Source organism: Thalassophryne amazonica, chromosome 6, assembly GCF_902500255.1.
Source record: "Thalassophryne amazonica chromosome 6, fThaAma1.1, whole genome shotgun sequence".
In the NCBI taxonomy this organism is placed as follows: Eukaryota; Metazoa; Chordata; class Actinopteri; order Batrachoidiformes; family Batrachoididae; genus Thalassophryne; species Thalassophryne amazonica.
In genome coordinates this window covers 71,789,967-71,811,961 of record NC_047108.1, presented here as the reverse complement: position 1 = coordinate 71,811,961, position 21,995 = coordinate 71,789,967, and the positions used below count along the sequence as shown (strand labels likewise).

The following is a 21,995-nucleotide window of genomic DNA, read 5'->3' as shown; positions in this document are numbered from 1 at the left end:
AATAATCCATTAAGTCAGAAGTTTTTTGCCACACTTCCTGGTCTGGTAAAGTTTCCACATACTTTATGTACACAGTTCTTGACAATCATCTCCAGTATTTTGTGTCTAAAGTTTATTTGTTTTTTCTCTAACCCCCTTAACTTGTGTGTGTGTGCAAAACAGGTCAATTGCCAACAGTGTGGTTTAGTGGATGCCTCTCCAGGGTTATGGTTCATGTTGCCTGGGTGGAAGAGACTTCTGTGTTCGCTTGGGTGGCCCCACAGTTCCTTGAGCTCCTTTATCCAGCGGTGTTTTCCTTCTCCCCATAGCATTTTTTCTGGTTTATTTGGTCTCTTGTGGTCATTTCGACATTTTTGTTATTTTTTATGGTTTCCAATCAAAAAGATTCTTGTCTCAGGTCAAAGTATGGTTTGTCCTTCACACGGTTCTGTTTCTGATCTATCCATTTCTGGTTTTCCCCCAAGTTGGTCCTGCTGGATTTCCCACCTCTTGTGTTTGTCCCGAGAACGATTATGGGCCCCATGCAAGGTTCTTGCCAGTTTAATTGATTCTGTTTAGACTCACACTGTTACAGTTCCTTGGTTTTTACATTTTTCGTGTTCTTTCAGTAAACGCTTCTTTGCCTTAGGTGGTTCTCTTTTGGTTAAATTCTGCGTTCCATATATTAGTGCATTTGTCTCACGTGGCCCTAGCAATGTTGCTGTTGGTTTGTTCATTTTTGTTCCCTCTTCTGGTACTTCCGCCCCTGTCTTCCTCTTCAGTTTTTTTTTTTTTGTTTTGTTTTTTTGGTTTCTGGCGTGAGTTATGTTTTGGGTCCTTATTCTCTAGTTGCTTCCGGTCCATATTCACACTATGATCTGTCATTTGTGTCACATCTCTGCTTCCTGGGTGTTTTGGGGTGTTTTGGTCTGCAACAGGTGTGGTCGGTTTTTCATCCCCTTCGTCAACCCTCTCGCCCTATCACCTACCGCCAGTCTTGTAAAGCTGTTGCCCGTCAGATCTCAGTTGCCTGTCCTGAGCTTAGTCCTCATTCTCCCCCGGACCCTACTGTGTTTCCTGACCGCTCTGATGGCCGGTCCTTTGTTGTCCCCTCACCCTCTGCTGGGCCTAGTGGCCGCCCTCCGGACTTCCTCATGTCCCAACATCGGCCTCCGGACCGGTCCCCTGGTGGTTTGTCGTCCTTTGGGTTGCTACATAGTGTGCCACTTGGTACTCCTAGTTTTTTAGTCAGGTCCCTGCCTTTCGTCCCAGGTGCTGTTGTGCATTTGTATTCTTTCACTCATGGTTCCTTTAGTTACTTAGGTCTCAGTTTAGTTTTATCACATTTAGTGTATTATGCTGTAGTCCCTGGTTTTGGTTATTGATTATCTTGTGTTTTCTCCTGGTTATGTTCCTTTGGTTGTGTATTTCATTCTCTGTTAATCATCTTTTTTCTAGATAGTCATTAGTCTACTTGCCACTTTATCGGTTATTGTATCACCTTTTATTCCGTAGTCATCTGTTCTGTTCATCACTAGATTGTTAGTATTACATGTATCTGTTTGTTTGATCATAGGTTGTATTTGTTACTCTTGTATGTCCACTTGGTGAGTTCTACCTTAGTTAAGTCTCTGCCTTTTATTTTCTGGGTCCTGTCACATGAGCACATCAGTTTGTGGTATTCAGTTCTTTTTGTCTCTGTTGGTTGTGGGTGTGTCTCTGGCACTGAGTTGTTTTGTCTGTCACACCCACCTGTCTTGTCTGGCCACTCCCCTTCCTGAACCTTCCCCACACCTGTTTTACATCACGCCCTGATTACTCCCCTTGTATTTAAGCTCTCACAGTCCCTCACTTCCCTGCTAGTTTGTCGATCGTGTGTCACATTCTCGACTTCTTTGTCATAGTCTGTTTGCTTTGTTTTGGACCTTGCTTGGTTGACTCGATCTCCGCCAAACCGTGAACCTGACCCCTGCTTGTGTACTGAACTACGAATCTGCCTCTTGCTTGTCTGTACTGCCGCACCGCTGACTGCCTTTTGTGTACCGGACCATTGCCTGTTTCTTGATAAAGCTCATTTTTTACCTCCACGCTTCAGCCTGCGAGTCTGCATAGTGTGTCCTACCACGTTCTGTGCCACGCCACATGCAGTCATGACAGTGGCATGTATTTTTTTTTTTTCCACAGTAGCTGCACAACATGGTTACACATGCTCCAGCTGCAATTTCAGTTTCAATTTATTTTCATTTATATTCAAATTATTTACACATTATTCACTTTGTGTGTTTTTAGGAATCCGCTAGCTTAGCGCAGCTACTAGCTCTTAGCCGGTTTAGCATGGCGGCTTGTCCTGTCTCTCCTGCACTTTTCTGCTCTGGGTGTGAAATGTTCAGTTATTCCTCAGCCTCCTTTAGCAGTAATGGTACTTGTAATAAGTGTAGTTTATTCATAGCTTTGGAGGCCAGGCTGAGCGAATTGGAGACTCGGCTCCGCACCGTGGAAAATTCTACAGCTAGCCAGGCCCCTGTAGTCGGTGCGGACCAAGGTAGCTTAGCCGCCGTTAGTTTCCCTCTGGCAGATCCCGAGCAGCCGGGAAAGCAGGCCGACTGGGTGACTGTGAGGAGGAAGCGTAGTTCTAAACAGAAGCCCCGTGTACACCGCCAACCCGTTCACATTTCTAACCATTTTCCCCACTCGACGACACACCCGCCGAGGATCAAACTCTGGTTATTGGCGACTCTGTTTTGAGAAATGTGAAGTTGGCGACACTAGCAACCATAGTCAATTGTCTTCCGGGGGCCAGAGCAGGTGACATTGAAGGAAATTTGAAACTGCTGGCTAAGGCTAAGCGTAAATTTGGTAAGATTGTAATTCACGTCGGCAGTAATGACACCCGGTTACGCCAATCGGAGGTCACTAAAATTAACATTGAATCGGTGTGTAACTTTGCAAAAACAATGTCGGACTCTGTAGGTTTCTCTGGGCCCCTCCCCAATCGGACCGGGAGTGACATGTTTAGCCGCATGTTCTCCTTGAATTGCTGGCTGTCTGAGTGGTGTCCAAAAAATGAGATGGGCTTCATAGATAATTGGCAAAGCTTCTGGGGAAAATCTGGTCTTGTTAGGAGAGACGGCATCCATCCCACTTTGGATGGAGCAGCTCTCATTTCTAGAAATCTGGCCAATTTTCTTAAATCCTCCAAACCGTGACTATCCAGGGTTGGGACCAGGAAGAAGAGTTGTAGTCTTACACACCTCTCTGCAGCTTCTCTCCCCCTGCCATCCCCTCATTACCCTATCCCCGTAGAGACGGTGCCTGCTCCCAGACCACCAACAACCAGTAAAAATCTATTTAAGCATAAAAATTCAAAAAGAAAAATTAATATAGCACCTTCAACTGCACCACAGACTAAAACAGTTAAATGTGGTCTATTAAACATTAGGTCTCTCTCTTCTAAGTCCCTGTTAGTAAATGATATAATAATTGATCAACATATTGATTTATTCTGCCTTACAGAAACCTGGTTACAGCAGGATGAATATGTTAGTTTAAATGAGTCAACACCCCCGAGTCGCACTAACTGCCAGAATGCTCGTAGCACGGGCCGAGGCGGAGGATTATCAGCAATCTTCCATTCCAGCTTATTAATTAATCAAAAACCCAGACAGAGCTTTAATTCATTTGAAAGCTGGACTCTTAGTCTTGTCCATCCAAATTGGAAGTCCCAAAAACCAGTTTTATTTGTTATTATCTATCGTCCACCTGGTCGTTACTGTGAGTTTCTCTGTGAATTTTCAGACCTTTTGTCTGACTTAGTGCTTAGCTCAGATAAGATAATTATAGTGGGCGATTTTAACATCCACATAGATGCTGAGAATGACAGCCTCAACACTACATTTAATCTATTATTAGACTCAATTGGCTTTGCTCAAAATGTAAATGAGTCCACCCACCACTTTAATAATTTCTTAGATCTTGTTTTGACTTATGGTATGGAAAGTGAAGACTTAACAGTATTCCCTGAAAACTCCCTTCTGTCTGATCATTTCTTAATAACATTTACATTTACTCTGATGTACTGCCCAGCAATGGGGAATAAGTTTCATTACACTAGAAGTCTTTCAGAAAGCGCTGTAACTAGGTTTAAGGATATGATTCCTTCTTTATGTTCTCTAATGCCGTATACCAACACAGTGCAGAGTAGCTACCTAAACTCTGTAAGTGAGATAGAGTATCTCGTCAATAGTTTTACATCCTCATTGAAGACAACTTTGGATGCTGTAGCTCCTCTGAAAAAGAGAGCTTTAAATCAGAAGTGCCTGACTCCGTGGTATAACTCACAAACTCGCAGCTTAAAGCAGATAACCCGTAAGTTGGAGAGGAAATGGCGTCTCACTAATTTAGAAGATCTTCACTTAACCTGGAAAAAGAGTCTGTTGCTCTATAAAAAAGCCCTCCGTAAAGCTAGGACATCTTACTACTCATCACTAATTGAAGAAAATAAGAACAACCCCAGGTTTCTTTTCAGCACTGTAGCCAGGCTGACAAACAGTCAGAGCTCTATTGAGCCGAGTATTCCTTTAACTTTAACTAGTAATGACTTCATGACTTTCTTTGCTAATAAAATTTTAACTATTAGAGAAAAATTACTCATAACCATCCCAAAGATGTATCCTTATCTTTGGCTGCTTTCAGTGATGCCGGTATTTGGTTAGACTCTTTCTCTCAGATTGTTCTGTCTGAGTTATTTTCATTAGTTACTTCATCCAAACCATCAACATGTCTATTAGACCCCATTCCTACCAGGCTGCTCAAGGAAGCCCTACCATTATTTAATGCTTCGATCTTAAATATGATCAATCTATCTTTATTAGTTGGCTATGTACCACAGGCTTTTAAGGTGGCAGTAATTAAACCATTACTTAAAAAGCTAATTATAGGCCAATCTCCAACCTTCCTTTTCTCTCAAAAATTCTTGAAAGGGTAGTTGTAAAACAGCTAACTGATCATCTGCAGAGGAATGGTCTATTTGAAGAGTTTCAGTCAGGTTTTAGAATTCATCATAGTACAGAAACAGCATTAGTGAAGGTTACAAATGATCTTCTTATGGCCTCAGACAGTGGACTCATCTCTGTGCTTGTTCTGTTAGACCTCAGTGCTGCTTTTGATACTGTTTCTTTCTCTTTTTGCTCCGTATGCATCACTCTGCATTTAATCATTAGTGATCGATCTCTGCCCCCCTTCACGGCATGTCTTTTTCCTGGTTTTTTCCCTCAGCCCCAACCAGTCTCAGCAGAAGACTGCCCCTCCCTGAGCCTGGTTCTGCTGGAGGTTTCTTCCTGTTGAAAGGGAGTTTTTCCTTCCCACTGTGGCCAGGTGCTTGCTCGTAGGGGGTCGTTTTGACCGTTGGGGTTTTTCATAATTATTGTATGGCCTTGCCTTACAATATGGAGCGCCTTGGGGCAACTGTTTGTTGTGATTTGGCGCTATATAAGAAAAAAGTTGATTGAGTTGATTGATTGATTGACCATAAAATTTTATTACAGAGATTAGAGCATGCCATAGGTATTAAAGGCACTGCGCTGCGGTGGTTTGAATCATATTTATCTAATAGATTACAATTTGTTCATGTAAATGGGGAATCTTCTTCATAGACTAAGGTTAATTATGGAGTTCCACAAGGTTCTGTGCTAGGACCAATTTTATTCACTGTATACATGCTTCCCTTAGGCAGTATTATTAGAAAGCATTGCTTAAATTTTCATTGTTACGCAGATGATACCCAGCTTTATCTATCCATGAAGCCAGAGGACACACACCAATTAGCTAAACTGCAGGATTGTCTTACAGACATAAAGACATGGATGACCTCTAATTTCCTGCTTTTAAACTCAGATAAAACTGAAGTTATTGTACTTGGCCCCACAAATCTTAGAACATGGTGTCTAACCAGATCCTTACTCTGGATGGCATTACCCTGACCTCTAGTAATACTGTGAGAAATCTTGGAGTCATTTTTGATCAGGATATGTCATTCAAAGCGCATATTAAACAAATATGTAAGACTGCTTTTTTGCATTTGCGCAGTATCTCTAAAATTAGAAAGGTCTTGTCTCAGAGTGATGCTGAAAAACTAATTCATGCATTTATTTTCTCTAGGCTGCACTATTGTAATTCATTATTATCAGGCTGTCCTAAAAGTTCCCTGAAAAGCCTTCAGTTAATTCAAAATGCTGCAGCTAGAGTACTAACGGGGACTAGAAGGAGAGAGCATATCTCACCCATATCGGCCTCTCTTCATTGGCTTCCTGTTAATACTGAATAGAATTTAAAATTCTTCTTCTTACTTATAAGGTTTTGAATAATCAGGTCCCATCTTATCTTAGGGACCTCATAGTACCATATCACCCCAATAGAGCGCTTCGCTCTCAGACTGCAGGCTTACTTGTAGTTCCTAGGGTTTTAAAGAGTAGAATGGGAAGCAGAGCCTTCAGCTTTCAGGCTCCTCTCCTGTGGAACCAGCTCCCAATTCAGATCAGGGAGACAGACACCCTCTCTACTTTTAAGATTAGGCTTAAAACTTTCCTTTTTGCTAAAGCTTATAGTTAGGGCTGGATCAGGTGACCCTGAACCATCCCTTAGTTATGCTGCTATAGACTTAGACTGCTGGGGGGTTCCCATGATGCACTGAGTGTTTCTTTCTCTTTTTGCTCTGTATGCACCACTCTGCATTTAATCATTAGTGACTGATCTCTGCTCCCCTCCACAGCATGTCTTTTTCCTGGTTCTCTCCCTCAGCCCCAACCAGTCCCAGCAGAAGACTGTCCCTCGCTGAGCCTGGTTCTGCTGGAGGTTTCTTCCTGTTAAAGGGGAGTTTTCCTTCCCACTGTCGCCAAGTGCTGCTCACAGTGGGGTCGTTTTGACCGTTGGGGTTTTTACGTAATTATTGTATGGCCTGCCTTACAATATAAAGTTGCCTTGGGGCAAACTGTTTGTTGTGATTTGGCGCTATATAAATTGATTGACTATATAGCGCCAAATCACAACAAAAGTTTACCTCAAGGCACTCCACACAATAAGGTCTAACCTTACCAACCACTCGCACTTGTGTTCCCACTGTGACAGTTTTGTGCACACTCATGCACGACACCATCGCGTGCACAGAACCTTTGCTGTGGGTTTGTTCACGCCTGCTCATTGGCTCACTATTTTCATGGTTTGCACATACGAGCTGTTACGCCGTGTTTCGCCCTGGGTTGTACTTATTCATACTATGTGTGATGGGGCCCTAATAAAGTCTCAGAAGAGGAGAGGAGAGTCCATATCATACACTAAGCTTAGTGTATACTGTATATTACGGGATCTTATCTTTTGCTATTTTACTGGCATCCAATTAGAGAAATTTTGACAGTACTTTGCTTACTTATCACATTGTAACACTAAATGCCGAAACATGAGCAGATTTCTAATGAAATGGAAATGGGAAGAATCTTCCATTGCCCAACTTTTCATTTTTCACACTTAATTGATACAACAGCAATGTTCTGTAGGTGGACAATTAAATGTGCAATTTCTCAAGCTCAGACCAATTATGTGGTAAAGTCACCATGCAGAACACCCTCATGTTGATGGAACCGCCACTGCTTTAGGCCTTTTATTAGAAACTGTTAGTATGTGAAATTATATTTGTGTGGATAAGAAATTGTGTTTGAACATGTTCGTGGTTGTGGAGTGCATTCATGACATGTCTGCTGGACATGTTTAAATGTGCAAACTAATATTTTCAGTACAGTGAAAGTATTCACAGCACTTCACTTTTTCCACATTTTGTTATGTTACAGCCTTATTCAAAAAATGGAGTAAATTATTTTTTTCCTCAAAATTCTACTCACAACACTCCATAATGACAACATGAAAATGTTTATTTGCAAATTTTGCAATTTATTTAAAAAAAAAACTAAGAAGTCACATATACGTACATAAATATTCACACCCTTTGTCCAATACTTTGTTGATGCTCCTTTGGCAGTTGTTACAGCCTCAGGTCTTCTTGCATATGATGCCAAACACTTGATGCACCTATCATTGGGCGGTTTTGCCAACTCCTCTTTGCAGCACCTCTCAGACTCCATCAGATTGGATGGGGCACATCGGGGAACAGGCAGTTCCAGGTCATTCCAGAACTGTTCAATTGGATTCAGGTCTGGGCTCTGGCTGGGCCACTCAAGGATGTTCACAAAGTTGTCCTAAAGCCACTGCTTTGATATGTGTTTAGGGACATTGTCCTGAAGAAAGATGAACCGTCACCCCAGTCTGAGGTCAAGAGCGCTCTGGAGCAGGTTTTCATCCAGGATGTCTGTCTGCATTGCTGCCTTCATCTTTCCCTCAGTCCTGACTAGTCTCCCAGTTCCTGCCACTGAAAAACATTGCCACAGCATGATTCTGACACCACCATGCTTCACTTTAGGGATGGTGTCTGGTTTCCACCAAACATGACATCTGGCATTCATGGGAAAGAGGTCAATCTTTGTCACATCAGATCAGAGAATTTTATTTGTCATGGTCTGAGAGTCCTTCAGGTGCCTTTTTGCAAACTCCAGCTGGGCTGCCATGTGCTGTTTACTAAGGAGTGGCTTCTGTCTGTCCGCACTATCACACAGGCCTGATTGGTGGATTACTGCAGAGTGCAGAGATGGTTGTCCTTCTGGAAGGTTCACCTCTCTCAACAGAGGAATACAAGCACTCCGGCAGAGAGACAATCAGGTTCTTGGTCACCACCACCACCTTACTAAGGCCCTTCGCTCAGTTTAGACTGGCGGCTATCTCTAGGAGGAGTCCTGGTGGATCCGTACTTCTTCAATTTACGGATGATGGATACTACTGTGCTCATTGGGACCTTCAGAGTGGCAGAAATGTTTCTGTACCCTTTCCCAGATTTGTCCCTCAAGACATTCCTGTCTCGGAGGTCTACAGACACTTCCTTTGATGTCATGCTTGGTTTGTGCTCTGACATGCATTGTCAACTGTAGGACTTTATAGGTAGACTGGTGTGTGCCTTTCCAAATCATGTCCAATTAACTGAATTTACCCCAGGTGGACTTCAATTAAGCTGTACAAGCATGGCAAGGATGATCAGTGGAATCAGTGCCTCATGGAAAAGCCTGTGAATACTTATGTACATGTGATTCTTGTTTTTGTTTTTTTGTTGTTTTTATATATATATATATATATATATATATATATATATATATATATATATATATAAATTTGCAAAAGTCTAAAAAGAAAACCCCAGACATTTTCACATTGTCATTATGGGGTATTGTGTGTGCAATTTTGAGGGGAAAAAATGAATTTCATCCATTTGGAATAATGCTGTAACAAAATGTGAAGCATAGTGAGTACTTACCAGATGCACTGTATTATTATGTCGAGCAGATAGCTCAGTGGGATAAGACGTTGAGCCACAAATTTTTACACCTGGGTTCAACTGCCAGTCATGCTACTTCTCTGTGCCCTTGGGACAAGACAGTTTTCCCTACATTGTTACAATCCACCTAGCTGTAAATGCGTGCCAGTCTTGGCAGGAGAAGAAACCCACATCAGATGAAAAAATTTGTTCAATGTTTGAAAATGCTTTTGTAAGCCAGTTGTAATACATTTGTCTTCCAAAACATGTTAACCTACCTTAGCCTAACTGTCTTGCTTGTTGTGCTCCTTGTTGCCTCACACAAGCCAAGGAAGTGGCGCATCAAGTAGAATGAAAGATCTATTATTTCTTTTTAATTCAGCAATGTCGCATTTCAGTTTGAGAACATGATTTATTAAATTTGCTCATCCTCTAAGACATGAGATGTCTCTCATTCAAATCATCATCTTGTTTTACAGCAGTTGGCATCCAGCTTAATTGTGCATTTGTCCCACCTTCTGCTCCAGAGTGTGAACCATAGTACCGTATTTTCTGCACCATAAGGCGCACCGTATTGTAAGGCACGCCCTCAGTTAGCGGGTACTTAACCCTTACAAAAGGCGCACCGGATTATAAGGCGCGGCCTCAATTAGCGGGTACTTAATGCTTACAAATGGCGCACGCTAAAACATACAGTCTACAAAAAAAAGGTCACAGAAGCAAAACAGTGAGTTTATTTGAACTTTATTCTAGTATCTACTATTGTCACGGAAGCAAAACAGTGAATTTATTTGAACTTTTTAACAACTTTGAACTACCGGTATTTAACAATATGATACTCACATTTTTGTTTTTATTATGGTTCTATCACAAATCCATCGAAGTCCTCATCTTCTGTGTCTGAATTGAACAGCTGGGCAATTTCGCCATCAAACACGCCAGGTTTCCGCTCATCTTCCCTCTCATCATCGTCGGAGTCAGTCTCGTTGCCATGTGGCTGTTCAGCAATGATGCCGGCTTTCGCGAAAAAGCAGAAACCTGAGCCCTGGCATCCACAATCCATTCACATATGGTGGCGTAACTCGCCCGGCACTGCCTCCCCGTCTTAGTAAAGATGAGTTTGCCGTCTGTCATCTGTCACTCCCAAGCCGCTCGCAACTTCACTTTGAACACCCTGTTTACACCAATGTCCAGCAGTTGGAGTTCTTTGGTTAGTCCTCCCGGAATGATGGCAAGCTCTGAATTAGTTTTCTTGACGTGGTTTTTTTACAGTAGCGGTGAGATGGGCGCGCATGGAGTCGCAGATCAGCAGGGACGGTGAGGCATGGAAAAAACCATGCCGTCTCTTTACATACACTTCTCTCAGCCACTCACTCATTTTCTCCTTGTCCATCCAGCCCTTTTGATGGGCCTTAACGACAACTCCGGCTGGAAACGTTTCTTTTGGCAGTGCCGTTTGGTATTAGGAAAATAATTTACAATTTCAGGTTGCATTACTGTCATACCGCCCCAGAACTGGATAAGTGGTAGGAAAAAAGGGGAAAAAATGAAGGTTTCACTACTGGCCATCTGTCTTGCATTTTCTCAAAGACACATATCCATCCATCCATCCATCCATCCATCCATCCATCCATCCATCCATCCATTTTCTATGCCCGCTTATTCCAGTTAAGGGAGCTGGAGTCTATCTCTGCAGTTACACTTGGTAAAATAAGTACTTTTTCTCAGGAAATATATTTCTAAAGGTGCTATTGACATGAAATTTTCACCAGATGTTGGTAACAACCCAAGCAATGCATAGATACAAACAAACCAAAACAAATAATTACAGAAACTAAGTTATGTGTAAGAAAATGGAATGACAGAGAAAAAATACTGAACCCGGTTACTGAAATTTATTTAATATTTCATACAAAAGCCTTTGTTGGTAGTCACAACTTCAAGACGCCTCCTGTGTGGAGAAATTCATCACATGCATTGCTGAGGTGTGATTTGGCTCATTCTTCCACACAAACAGTCGTCAAATCTTCAAGGTTCTGTGGACCAATTCTGTGATCTCTGGTCTTTAGTTTTTTTTCCATAGATTTTCCATTGGATTCAAGTCAGGTTGGGCTGGGCCATTCTAGCAGCTTCATTTTCATTCTCTGAAACCAGTTGAGATTTCCCTTGGCTGTGCATTTTGAGATCATTGTCTTGCTGAAAAAAGAAAGGAGAATGGACATTTCATGATCCTGGTAGTAAAATTACACTAACTTCGTCCAGAACACCCACAATCCCACAAATTAACTCACAACAGCTATTTTCGAGAACAAATTTCCAGTTTTAATGACTACTGCAATAACAAACACAAAGAAATTGGCACAGTCTAATGTGTCATCATCCATGGACTTATCTGCAATGATCATCTCAAAAGTTTGCAGGAGGCATCATAATTGTTTGCCACAGTGCTCACTATCCGTGATGTGAAATTCCATTGAGTAGGAGCATTTCTGGGCAACCTTGAGCAGCCTGCAGACTCAAGAAAAGACATCCTCTTTGTGGATTTTGAGAAAAATGTGGCAAACCCAGAGAGTGATGCAAAAAATATTCTGCACTCAGATAAGCATTTAGCCCCCTGAGACAGAGCCAGATTCAGTCTGTGTGCATAGCAATGCACAAACATTGCACTGGGGGCTGTTGCTTTAACTTGCAAACCATTGAGAGCTGAAGCCATGACAGCAGCCATGGCTTCTTCGTAAGGAAGACTATCAAATGGCTTCGCCAAAATCTGGTCCACCACATTCAAATTGTCTGCCATTATGTGCATCTTGCTACCTAGCTAGCTCGCTAGGTGGGACTGGCACGAGGCTAGTGTGAAGTGTGTTTGCCTGTGAGTGCTTTGTGACGGTGGAGGCAGTGGTGTAGTCTACATTTTTGAAGTGGGTAGACTGTGTTTTTTGCCCGTCATCAACCCCGTGTGTATGCACCCCCAGTTATTAACATTTTTACACCATAACAACAAATAGATCTATACTTTCCATCTGATCATTTATACTCTATATTTGCCACTATAAATGTGAGAAATGTGTCAGAATGTAAGTAAGTAATTTGCACCAGTTGTAAAATACAGTATACAACAGTAAATCTGAAAGAGTGATTAAAAATACAAAGATCAAATACATTTATTTTTTGGCATCTGAAAACCTAATTTAACAAAGAAATTTAATCAGGTCATAAACCAGGAATAAACAATGTTTAAATCCAGCCACACTGTAAAAAAAAATAAATAGTTGACAATACTTCAAATTTGCAGGCAACAGTCTGCACTAAGACTTTTATGTTGTGCCGATGATGAAATATATGTTATAGTATATACTTCATCATCTTAGTGCAGACTGTTGCCTGCAAATTTGAAGTATTGTCAACTATTTTTTTATAGTGCAAAAGTATCATATGCAAGCTACTGTGTATTGTTTAACAGTAAAGTAAGACAACTTTAAGTCACAGTCACTCAAAAAAAAAAAGACTGCGACTCCTTGTTATTAAGAAAGAAAAGTTCTCTTAACAATAATAAAGAGCAGATTATTGCCTCCCAACTAAGTATATTGCAAGAGTTCACTTTTCCTCCCTCTATTTAGTATCGGATATGAGCCTGTACTGCCAAATTCAGCAGCTGCAAGATTCACCCTTCATATAATCCGCATGCCCCCATGTTGTTTGTGTACAGTTTAGATGCATAAACAAAAACAAAACAGAACACACCGGTCTACATGAGCATGCACCGGCTGCAGAGCCTCACGCCTCCTACCACAATCTCTGAAGTTGACAGTCCATCATCAGGTCCAGACGGGGGAGTGGAATCTGTAGGCTTTGTGGTCCATAAGGAAACCTACCCAGTATAATCAAGCTAGTATTAGTATACGTTAAGTTACATTAAAACAGCAGCTAGGCTGAAGGACAAGAAGCTAGCTCCCAGAAAATTCACATACAGCAATGAAAATATGGTAGATGCTTTACTTTGCAGAAACCTTTTCAACCCATGACAAAAACACTGTAGGCCAAATCAGTGGCACAAAAGTACAGTATGAAGACAACCATGCAACTAATACCAGAGAGTATGCCACTTACCAATTCCAGTCTTTTTAAAACTAATCTACAGATGAAAGGTTTCTAAAGAACCATTTATTGATTTATTTAGCTATTTTAATTACAAGTGTTCTAAACTTTTTTAACAGTAATCAGAAATTCAAACAGAATAACAAACAACAAAAACATTTCCATTGCTCCATAAATGAGCAGTCCTCTGACACGTTTGTTTTTTTTACAGATCAGTGGTTTCTGCCACTAGTCTTCCGTGTTTTGGCCTGACGCGTTGTTCCTATTGGACAACGCAAAGGTACGTCACAGCTCAGAGCATCGAAAGTTGGATTGGATTGAACTGATGCATCAGACTGCGCATTCCCGTCAGAAGTGTCAGTTTAGCTCGGCTTTTGACGCGACGCTTCTGACGCATCTAAAAAGCAAAAAGCATCTCATTGAAAATAATGCTTTTTAGACCGTTTTAAGGCCCATTAGCTTAGTGAACAAATAAAAAAACTAGCTCGTAGCCCACTTACCAGCAATGCAGACAGCGCGAGGTTTATCTCCTCCCCTCAGGGTGCAAACTTCATCAATCGGCCCTGAAGCTGCAGGTGGATGTTTTCGAAAAAAAAATCTAAAACCGAGGCCTGGTTTCTTTTCATTTTTTCGGGTAATAATCACCATCAATACTTGATCATTATTCTTGTTTGTGTGCGGATTTCGCGCTGATTAGCTGGTAGCCCAGCCCCCATCTATCTATGAGCCAATTAAAACTCTTATCTAGAGACACTGAGCGTCCGATGGGCGGGACAAAGCCCAGCATTTATCCAATGACTCGTCTCGTTTCACTGCAGTCTTTGCTTCGCTATTGAACTCTGTGGACGCTCAGCGTCCACACTGTTTAAAGCACTGTGAAGTTGCGGGAATGAGTAAGAGGAAAGCCACCGTGGGACGGGTGGGGCCCACAGGGAAATGACATCACCGACACGCGTGAAAAAACTCACGCATGCGCACGAGGGTTCATGCATGATTGGTGTAATCGCACGTCATTCAAATCCATATAGTTAAAAAAATAAATAAAAGGGTCGGTTTATTATCTAATAGACCTCGTATAAGCAAATGAAGTTCAATAAAAAAAAGTATGAGCTCATTTATGTGGCTTGTGGGTTTGCAGCTGAAAAAAAACTTCAGGCCAGATAGGAAGAAGATGTGTCCTTTTCCAAAAGACATTAAACCGACTAACTCAGCAAACCCATACAAAAATCATAAGCTCATTCAGGAGACAGCTTACAGGTCACATTTGCAACTGCACAAAGCTGTACAAGCTAGTCCGAGCCTGTAGCATTTGCACCTACCACGGTAGTCAGATTTGTAGCCACATTTGGTGAGTTGTTCACAACTCTTTGCAATTGATGAGTTGTCCAGTAGACCTTCCACTCATCACCTGCTTTCTCCCAGCCCCAGTCAGATGGACTCTCTGCTTCTGGCTGACATAGTATTGCCTGAGCCCATATGCATCCTGCCTGGTATGATGCACATTTGGTGTGTTGAAGCAGAGCTGCACTGGTAGGAGGGATGGCTTCATACGACCTCTGCTTCCTGGCAAACAGGTCAAGTCTGGCTTCATCTACACTGTCAACAGTGCTGGATCTGTCATACATGAGAACCACAAACTTCTCCAGAATCTCCATGTCTGCATCCACAATGGACGGAGGGTACACTCTCAGTTTAGAAAATACTGGGGTAGCCTCTGGGAACATATCCCAAGTTTGCCAAGCTGTCTTCTTCCCTTTGTTTTGAAAGGCTGAGACCATATCACAGCCAGTGAAAACATGGAAGAATGGCATTCCTGTGGCCCTCTCTTGGCCTACATAGTCTGACAGGTCGTGGATGGGAATCCAGCGAAGGCTCGAACCTTGACCGAATGCCAACCACAACTGCTGCACACCCATACTATGTAGAGTTGAGAAGACACTCAAGCCAATGACCAGCACATCTGCATCTGTTTTTTTGTATAAGTGAAGTATTTCACTGAAAAAATGAATTTATCTGCTGCACTATTTACATCACAGACTCTTGCAAGTTCACATATAAGCAGCCCTAGTAAGGTACCATTCAGTACACAAAAGGATCAAGCTCAAGGTCAAAGGTTAAGGTCACAGGAAGGTCAAACACTAAATTCAATTCCACAGCTTTCCTGGCTGCAATTTTTGAAATATAGCAGCCCTAGTAAGGTACTTTTCAGTACACAAAAGGATCAAGCTCAAGGTCAATGGTCAAGGTCACAGCAAGGTCAAACACTACATTCAGCTAAACAACTTATAGGCCCCTCATTTTCATTATATGTTTCTTAAACATATGTTTCTTTGCATACTATTGCATCTGTATGTATGTGTTTGTGAGCATGTGCGCACACACTACTGTGTGTTCTATACATATGTGGATATGCAAAACTAAATTGGAGTATTTTCCATCACATCACATATTTCAGGTTGCCAATAAGGTCCATATATTTGTAGAGTATATTTATAAGGGGGATTTAAAGATACTTCGGAATAGGAAAGCTATTGTAGACAGCTATAGATACACACAGAAATAATACCAATATTGTTCACCATCAATCAAATGCCTTCATCTGGGACCAAATATAGAGTTTAAAGGTTGCTCTATCCTGACTCAGCCTTATCACCTTTATTTAACCAGGATAAAACTCACTGAGATTAAGAATCTCTTTTTCAAGAGTGTCCTGACCAGTAGGCAGGGCAGAGTTACATACACAGTTACATTTACATAGAAAACAGACACTTGAATGAGATCATGCAATCAGGTAAAACATCTACAGGTCAGAGCCATCAAGAGTAATTTAAAAGTGTTAAGTGGCACTAGCTCTTTCAGTCTAAAGCCCCTTTCACATTGGCGTATTCGTAGAGCTGGTCATTGCAGCGTATCATCTACGCTGCAATGAGCAGCTCTCTTCCCACTTTACATGGAGTTTTTTCTCAATACGCAGCAGTATGTTGAGGGCTATGCGCGTAGGATGGAAGAAATTAAACATGTTTAATTTTCTTCGGTGTACAGCACAGCATGGAGCCTTCATGTGAGTACACACAGCGCTGTGCTACTGTCCGCTACTGTGAGCCCGTCCACGCTGCATCACCGTACTGTACGCCATTTCACACCTCCCGCCGGTCTCCATTGTTCTTCTGGAGCTATAAATACTGCAAGATCGTTGCTTCACTTTATCATACTGGACTCATTATATGAGGACTGTTCACCGTGTCGCAAAGCGGACTGTTGTCGTTTGATAAAAGCGGATCAAACCTGATCAGAGCTGTGACTCTTTAAAATAAAAGCGCACTCGCTGCATGGCGGTGCGCTCATCAGGCGACCTGATCGATCAGGTCTGATCAAACCTGATCAGAGGTGTGACTCGTTAACATAAAAGCTCACTCGCTGTATGTCGGTGCAGTCATCAGACAACCTGATCGATCAGGTCTGATCAAATCATCGGACCTGATTGGAGTAACTGGAGGTTTAAAAGTTTAACGAGTCACAGCGTTTCGTTCAGGGCAGCCTTTACCACAGCCAGACTCAGAACCATCTGGACACAAAGAAAGTGATCCACCAAGACAAATAAATAAATAAATAATAATAATAATAATGATAATAATAATAATAATGTTAAATGACTCTGTTTTTGAGCCGCACAACACCTGCAGTAGAGAACAGAGCGCACTTCAACAGAGGCAGAAAATAGCACTGAACTGGTTTAATAGCGGCATGGTACACGCGATTGTGTACACACATTAAAACGCGAACACACGCAGTTGCAAGTATGAACGAACACTGAAAAAGGCTGAGTATGCACGTATTTCGGGCATATTTAAATGAAACACAACGTCACAATGAGCAGCTCTATGAATACGCCAATGTGAAAGGGGCTTAAACTCATTTTGGAGTTAATTCCAAGAGTGGAATGTTGGAATGTATGTAAGCTTCCAGGGGGGGAAGCTATACTGTTACACCGGGGGCTGAAAAACAATCCCACACCATGATGTTCCCACCTCCAAACTTCACTGTTAATGTGTATTGTGGCAGCAAAAGACTTCAGTTTTGAGCTGACCAGACTATATTCTCCCAGTATTTCACAGGCTTGTCTCAATGTTCTGCAGCAAACTAAATAAGCTTCAACATGCTGGTTCTTCACATACAGTGAGGCAAATCAGTATTTGATCAACTGATTTTGGAAGTTTTCCCACCTACAAAGAATGGAGAGATCTGTAATTTTTATTGTAGTTAAACTTCAACTGTGAGAGATAGAATCTAAAAAAAAAAAAAAAAAAAAAAATCAGAAAATTACGTTGTATGATTTTTAAATAATTTGCATATTATTGCATGAAATGAGTATTTAATCACCTACCAACCAGCAAGAATTATGGCTCTCACAGACCTATTAATTTTTTTTTTTAAAAAAAGCCCTCCTATTCTGCACGCTTTACTTGCATTAATTGCACATGTTTGAACTCATTACATGTATAAAAGACACGTGTCCACACACTAAATCAATCACACTCCAACCTACCATGGCCAAGACCAAAGACCTGTTTAAGGACACCAGGGACAACATTGTAGACCTGCACAAGGCTGGGATGGGCTACAGGATAACAGACAAGCAGCTTGGTGAGAAGGCAACAACTGTTGCTGTAATTATTAGAAAATGAAAGAAACACAAGATAAACTGTCAATCTTCCTCGGTCTGGGACTCCATGCAAGAGCTCACCTCTTGAAATAAGGATGATGCTGCGAAAGCCCAGAAATACATGGGAGGACCTGGTCAGTGACATGAAGAGAGCTGGGACCACAGTTGCAAAGATTACATTAGTAACATACTACGCTGTTATGGTTTAAAATCCTGCAGAGCATGCAAGGTCCCCCTGGTCAAGCCACCACATGTCCAGGCCTGTTTGAAGTTCACCAGTGACCATCTGGATAATCCAGAGGAGGCATGGGAAAAGGTCATGTGGTCAGATGAGACCAAAATAGAGCTTTTTGGTATCAACTTCACTCGTCGTGTTTGGAGGATGAAAGCAACCCCAACACCATCCCAGCAATGAAGCATGGGGGTGGAAACATCATTTTTGGGGGTGCTTTTCTGCAAAGGGGACAGGCTGATTGCACTGTATCGAAAGGAGGATGGATGAAGTCATGTGTCATGAGATTTTGGAAAACAACCTCCTTCCCTCAGTATGAGAATTGAAGATTATCAGGCTGGATGGTCAGGAATTGCGGGACACAAATGTACAGCTTGAACAGACAGCTCTGGTTTTTAGAAGGCTTTACTGTTGTGGATAGCAGAGGTTGGTACACGAGTAGGCAGTCAAAGAAAAGCAGCAGTACAAAAATCATCAGGCAAAAAGGCATGGTCAAAGCAACAGACTGGAGGTCAGAAACACACAAGGAGGCAGGCAGGACTATTGAATGCAGGTACAGAGCTGGAATGAATGCACAAGGCACGATAAACTGGCAAGGAACTAACACACGCAGTGAGTTTATATAATCCCAGGTGATAATCATCAAATCAGAAACAGGTGTGCATGGAAAGCACCAGAACAAGGGGGTGGCCAGAGAGACAGAAACACCCATCCCCAAAAACCAAGAGAAAGATAAGAGAAGCAGAGACGGACAAACCCAAGCAGAAAAACCCCAGCAAGAGAATAAATAAACCAAAACCAATGAAACATGAAAAACAACAAACAGATAAAAAAAAAAGAGACTAAAACAGATAAGCAAACAAAACTCAAACCCTGACAGTACTCCCCCCCCACACAACCACAGCTGACCTCGGATGGCCCAGGCGAAGCAAGATGGGAGGAGTGAAACTCATGGATCAAAGTGGGGTAGAGAATAAAACGGGAGGGAGTCCACGACCACTCCTCTGGGCCATAGCCCTCCCAGTCTACAAGATATTGAAAGCCACATCCACAGTGGTGAGAGTTCAGGAGCTGCCGCACAGAAAACACTGGGCCACCATCCATACACTTGGCGGGATGGTGGTAAGTAATGGCAGGATGGCACAAAGGGCTGGTTCTGACCAGTTCAACATTGCTGATGTGGAATGTATGATGGATGCGCATGGATCTGGGAAGATGGCGACAAACAGACACAGGATTAACAATCTTTGAGACTGGGAAGGGACCAACAAACCTGGGAGCTAGCTTCTTGGACAGTCTTTTGAGTGGGAGATGGCAAGTCAAGAGCCAAACCTTCTGACAGAGGCGCAGGAGTAACTTTTTGGTCCACTGCTGATTTGTACGATTGAGGTGAACGTAGCAATGCTCTTCTAGCCCACTCCCAGGGTTACCTGCAGTGGAAGATGAGGCTAAGTGCTGATTGGACAGATGAGGTGGACACTGAGGGAGGCAACAAAGAGGGTTGATGACCAAAACAACATGAAATGGCGAGTATCCAGTAGAGGCTGACAGTAAATTGTTATGAGCTAGTCCATTCCATGAATGCTGAGTAGACCATGTGGCTGGGTGTTGTGACAGGAGTATACGGGGTCCTGTTTTGAGTTCTTGGTTTAGTCTTTCTGATTGTCCATTGGCCTGTGGATGGTAGCCCAATGTGAGACTGGCAGTGACCCCAAGGAGACAGCAGAATTCCCTCCAGATATTGGAGATAAACTTGGGACCCCGGTTGGACACAATATCCTGCAGAAAACCACGAATCTTAAATACTACATGAGTTAACATGGCCTTGGCGGTTTCTTTTGGTGAAGGCAGTTTTGGCAAGAGAATAAAATGAACCATCTTAGACAACAATCAACAACTGTGAGTACAACCATATTGCCTTTAGATGGTGGCAGACCAGTGACAAAATCCACAGAAATGTGATACCAAGGATGAGTGGGCACAGGCAATGGACCTGGAGGAGAACAATTACAGGATTTATGCATTGCACAGGTTTGACAAGCATTGATATATTCCATAACATCTTTAGCGATAGCTGGCCACCAAAATCTTTGCTGTATTACAAACATGGTCTTCTGAATACCTGGGTGGCAGGAGAAATGGCTGTTGTGAGCCCACCCGATCACATCCCCCTTGAGACCAGCTGGAACAAACAACTTATCAGCAAGACAACCCAGAGGAACAGGAGCATCAACCATGGTGGACCGGACCTTGGATTCAATTTCCCAGGTTAATGCTGAGAGGAAACACGGTACTGGTAGGATGGTACCCAGATCAGATGGAGTGTCCACTGGATCGCCCTGGAGAGATAATGTATCCGGTTTCCTGTTTTTAGAGCCCGGCCGATAAGAGAGAACAAAATCAAAATGGCTGAAAACGATAGCCCACCTAGCCTGACAAGAGTTGAGTCGCTTAGCAGTTCACAGATATTCCAATTTTTTGTGGTTGGTGTAAACTAAAAACAGCATCTGTGCCCCCTCCAACTAGTGGCATCACTCCTCCAAGGCCACTTTTACTGCCAACAGTTCGCAGTCTCCAATGCTGTAGTTTCTGTTGTGTGGGCCGCTGAAGAGGAGGTACTGCTGGCCCACCACCACCAGAGGGCGCCCTGCCTGGAGTGCGGGCTCCAGGCACCAGAGGGTGCTGCCGCCTCACAGGAGCAGCCAAGGTGACAGCTGTCACCCATTAACCAAAACAGCTGACATCCATCAGCGGAGGGGTATATCAGCTGGACGGCATCTCCACCTCATTGCCGAGATATCGCTCTATCAAAGAGGTAACGATCTCAGCCAAACGTGCTATTAACTGAAGCCGTAATACTTGTTGCTTGTTTGTAGGACAGCTGACTACTGGACTGGACATATTTGGATAAGTACTCACCTTCCTACATTTCCATATTGTTTTTGACGAGAGGTGGAGGTGGTGTCTCCACCCTCCGTGTTGCTGGGTGCAGCCGCACCCACACCTGACTGTTTCTGTTCCTCGCCAGCAGTACCGGATCCGACGAGCGGAGGCAGTGGCCACCTGGGAGTTCGGGACTTGGCGGCTCCAGTATTCCCGGGGTTCGGTGGCAGAGGAAATCGGGTTGGTTCCGGTTCGACTTGGACAGACGTCTCCTATCGTCGAGCCTGCCCACACGACACCGCTGTAATTGGACTCAATCTCAATATTGTAATCGGTTGTGTTTGTTGTGCCTCTTTCACAACAGTAAAAACAGTGTTATTTGACTCCTCCATTGTCCGTTCATTTGCGCCCCCTGTTGTGGGTCCGTGTTCCTACACTTTCACAACAGTTTCGCTCAGTTGAGGTCAACTTTTTTGAAAGATAGGTGCATGGATGCAACCTATATATATATATATATATCAACATGCTGGAGGCCAGGAACACACAAGGAGGCAGGCAGAACTGTGGAACGCAGGTACAGAGCTGGTATGAAAGCACAAGGTATGACAAACTGGCGAGAAACTAACACATCCAGTGAGCTTAATAACCCAGGTGATAATCAGCAAATCAGAAACAGGTGTGCATGGAAAGCACCAGAACAAGGGTGTGGCCAGAGAGATGGAAACACCCATCCCCAA

At 42.8% G+C, this 21,995-nt stretch overlaps 1 long non-coding RNA gene across 1 annotated transcript; it reads left to right on the top strand.

Annotated features, from left to right (window-relative positions):
* Window positions 1-816: 816 nt before the first annotated feature.
* LOC117511659 lies at window positions 817-18,294 on the top strand. Its single transcript, XR_004561023.1, has 3 exons — window positions 817-827; window positions 13,276-13,280; window positions 17,921-18,294. It is a non-coding gene; the product is annotated as an uncharacterized LOC117511659 (long non-coding RNA).
* The last annotated feature ends 3,701 nt before the right edge of the window (window positions 18,295-21,995 follow it).